Here is a 4,706-nt window from a genome sequence, read left to right on the forward strand (position 1 = left end):
AAGCAGAAGGCTTGGCTCCACTCCCGGCTACAAAGTTTCAATTGTAGAAGATAAATAAACCCCAGATACCAGGGCCTCCACTTGGGTGGCCGGGGGGTGTGGCCAACCTACAAACCACCACAGGCCCCTTGCCCAGGCCGCCCCATGCCCCAAGGGAACCCCCATGCTGATCCGGGACACCCTTCAGGGCAAACCAGCTGGACCCCACCCGTGCACCAGGCCTCTATCCTATCTAATGAAAGAGTAATATGCAGATTGACCATCACTCCAACACACAAGATGGCTGCCCCCATATGGTCAAAGATCCTGCCCCCATGTGGACACAAGATAGCCACCATCATATGGCCAGCAGGGGAGGGCAGTTAGGAGGGACCAGGCCGGCAGAGAAGGGAAGTTGGGGGTGACTGGGCATGCAGGGAAGGGCAGTTACGGGGAGAACCAGGCCTGCAGTGGAGAGCAGTTGGGGGGCACCAGGCCTGCAGGGGAGGGCAGTTAGGGGTCACCAGGCTGGCAGAGGAGGGAAGTTGGGGGTGACTGGGCCTGCAGGGAAGGGCAGTTGGGGGGGACCCAGGCCTGCAGTGGAGAGCAGTTATGGGGGACCAGGCCTGCAGGGGAGAGCAGTTAGGGGTGACCAGGCCTGCAGGGGATGGCAGTTAGGGGCAAACAGGCTAGCAGTGGAGCAGTTAGGCATCAATCAGGCTGGCAGGGGAGAGGTTAGGGGGTGATCAGGCTGGCAGGCAGAAACGGTTAGGGGCAATCAGGAAGGCAGGCAGGTGCGCAGTTGGGAGCCAGCAGTCCTGGATTGTGAGGGATTTCTGCCTGCCCGTTTAGGCCCGATCCTGGTGGGATCGGGCCTAAACGGGCAGTCGGACATCCCTCGAGGGGTCCCAGATTGGAGAGGGTTCAGGCTGGGCTGAGGGACAACCCCCTCCCCCTGTGTAAGAATTCCATGCACCTGGCCTCTAGTATACACATAACTACCATAGAAATATACATTTGAGACCTACATAATCCTATTCACCAATGTTGCCCCAATAAATTTATTTTTTTAAATCCTCCACAAACTTAAAAATAAAATAAAAAGGAACTTCACTGCTATCAGCTCCTCCCCAAGAAAATGTCCATTCCTAAACCCAGAACCAGTGACTATCTTACTTTCCATGGCAAAAAGGATTTTGCAGTCAAGGATCTTGGAATGCAGAAATTATTTTGAATTACCCAGGTATACCCAATGTAATCATAAGGGTACCTATAACAAGGATAGAGGAAGGTCAGAGGAGAGAAAGAGAGAGAGAGAGAGAGAGAGAGAGAGAGAGAGAGAGAGGAGATTGAAATATGCTATGTTTCTGGTTTTGAAGATGGAGGAAGGGGGCATGAGCCAAGGAATGCAGGTGGTCTCTAAAAGTGAGAATAGGCAAGGGAACTGATTTTCCTCTAGAGCTTTCAGAAGAAATGCAGCCTGCCCACACTTTGATTGGAAAACTTCTGATACCCATAACTATAAGTTAACACATTTGTCTCATTTGAAATCACTAAGTTTGTAGTAAGGTGCTACAGCAGCAATAGGAAACTAAAACATTCACCAAGCTGCAGGCTAGCCTTAATACTATAGAACAGAACAGAGTGGGGGTAAACATCAATTATCTTCAAAAACTAAGTACAGGTTATTCAGCAAACATAGATTTCCTTGTTGCATGTCAACTGAACCCAAGTGATAATTTTAAAATGTGGGTGGGGTACAGCAGAGTAGTATTCCCTTGTATAAATGAGCCATAACTTTTTTTAAATGGCCTGTCCAGTAGCCAGTGCCACCTGTGGATTTTTATTTTATTTTATTTTATTTTTTAAATCTTTATTGTTGAAAGTATTACAGTTGTCCCCCTACTTCCCCCATTGACCCCTTCTAGGCTGCACCCACCTCCTGCCCCAGGCCTTCACTGTATTATTGTCTGTGTCCATGGTTATGCATATCCTATATAATAAAAGGCTAATATGCAAATTGTCCCCTTGGGAGTTCGACTAGGAGACCAGGAGTTCGATCGCTCGCTATGACATGCACTCACCACCAAGGGCAGCGCAGAACATGGCAGCCGACCAGCAGCTGTGTTGGCAGGGCACTGAGGGAGTGAGGGAAGGAGGGGGCAGAGAGGCTGGGAGGCGAGGAACCTGATCAGCCCTGATCACTGGCCAGCCTAGGGACCCTACCCATGCACAAATTTCATGCACCGAGCCTCTAGTATGCATACAAGTTCTTTGGTTAATCTCTTCCCACCCACCCACCCCTGCCTTCTGTCTGAGATTCGACAGTTTGTTCTATGCTTCTATGTCTCTGGATCTCTTTTGTTCATCAGTTTATTTTGTTCATTAGAATCCACATATGAATGAGATCATGTGATACTTGTCTTTCTGGTTTATTTCACTTAGCATAATGCTTTCCAAGTCCCTCCATGCTGTCTCAAAGGGTAAGAGATCCTTCTTTTTTACTGCTGCATGGTATTCCATAGTGTAAATGTACCACAGCTTTTTTATCCACTCATCTACTGATGGGCACTTGGGCTGTTTCCAGATCTTAGCTATTGCAAATAAGGCTGCAATTAATATAGAGGAACATATATTCTTTTGAATCAGTGTTTTGGGTCTCTGGATATATTCCCAGAAGTGGGATCACTGAGTCAAAAGGCAGTTTCATTTTTAATTTTTTGAGGAAATTTTATATTATTTTTTACAGTGGCTGCACCAGTCTGCATTCCCACCAACAGTGCACCAGGGTTTCCTTTTCTCTGCATCCTCACCAGCACTTGTTTGTTGATTTATTGACGGTAGCCATTCTGACAGGTGTGAGGTGATATCGCATTGTGGTTTTAATTTGCATCTCTCTGATGATAAGTGACATTGAGCATCTTTTCATTTGTCTATTGGCCATCCGTGTGTCCTTTTTGGAGAAGTGTCTATTGAGGTTCTTTGCCCATTTTTTATTTTTATTTTTAAAATATATTTTATTGATTTTTCACAGAGAGGAAGAGAGAGGGATAGAGAGTCAGAAACATCGATGAGAGAGAAACATCGATCAGCTGCCTCCCACACCCCCCCCACTGGGTATGTGCCTGCAACCAAGGTACATGCCCTTGACCGGAATCGAACCTGGGACCCTTCAGTCCGCAGGTCAATGCTCTATCCACTGAGCCAAACCGGTTTTGGCTCTTTGCCCATTTTTTAATGGGATTGTTTGTTTGGTGTTGAGTTTTATAATTTCTTTATAAAGTTTGGATATTAAGTTCTTAGCAGATGAATCATTGGCAAGTATGTTCTCCTATCCAGTGGGTTGTCTTTTCATTTTGTTGATGGTTTCCTTTGCTGTTCAGAAACTCTTTAGTTTGATATAGTCCCATTTGTTTATTTTTCTTTTGTTTATATGCCTGTGGAGATATATCAGAAAAAATATTGCTATGAGAAATGGCCAGAAAAAAAACACACCTCATAGACACAGGCAATAGTATGGTGATTACCAGAGGGAAAGGGGAGGTAGGAAAGGTAGAAGAGGGTAAAGGGGGGGTGGGGAACACACAATATAATATACAGATGATGTACTATAGAACCGTATACTTGACACCTACATAATTTTATTAACAAATGTCACCCCCTAAATAAATCCAATAAAAATATAAAAATAAATAAAATAAATATATTTCTTAAAAATTATGGGTGGGGTAAACCCAAATTAATTAAATAAAACAACCATGTAATGTCAAGGCAGTTGAGTGTGAGACTTTCATACAAACATAGCTGGATGGGAAATATATATATATATATATATATATATGTATATATATGTATATATATATACTAGAGGCCCAGTGCATGAAATTCATGCACAGGGGGGGTGTGTCCCTCAGCCCAGCCTGCACCATCTCCAATCTGGGATCCCTCTCACAATCCAGGACTGCTGGCTCCCAACTACTCGCCTGCCTTCCTGCCTGATTGCCCCTAACTGCTTCTGCCTGCCAGCCTGATCACCCCTTAACCACTCCCCTGCCAGCCTGATCGATGCCTAACTGCTCCCCTGATGGCCCGATTGCCCCTAACTGCCCTCCCCTGCTGGCCTGGCCGCCCTCAACTGCCCTCCCCTGTTGGCCTGGCCCTCCCCCAACTGCCCTCCCCTGCAGGACTGGTCCCCCTCAATTGCCCTCCCCTGCAGGCCTTGTCCCTTCCAACTGCCTTCCCCTGCAGGCCTGGTCCCCACAACTGCCCTCCTCTGCAAGCCTGGTCACCCATAACTGCCCTCCCTTGCTAGCCTGGTTGCCCGTAACTGCCCTCCCCTAATGGCCCAATTGCCCCTAACTTCCATCCCCTGCTGGCCTGGTCACCCCTAACTGCCCTCCCCTGAAGGCCTGGTCACCCCCAACTGTCCTCCCCTGCTTGCCCAGTCATCCCTAACTGCCCTCCCATGCAGGTCTGGTCACCGCTAACTGCCCTCCCCTGCAGGCCTGGTCACCCCCAACTGCCCTCCCCTGCAGACCTGGTTGCCCCTAACTGCCCTCCCCTGCAGGCCTGATTGCCCCCAACTGCCCTCCCTTGCAGGCCTGGTCCCTCTCAACTGCCCTCCCCTGCCAGCCATCTTGTGTGTTGGAGTGATGGTCAATTTGCATATTACCTCTTTATTATATAGGATATATATATATATATATATATATATATATATATATCAT

This window comes from Eptesicus fuscus, chromosome 1 (assembly GCF_027574615.1).
Source record: "Eptesicus fuscus isolate TK198812 chromosome 1, DD_ASM_mEF_20220401, whole genome shotgun sequence".
In the NCBI taxonomy this organism is placed as follows: domain Eukaryota; kingdom Metazoa; phylum Chordata; class Mammalia; order Chiroptera; family Vespertilionidae; genus Eptesicus; species Eptesicus fuscus.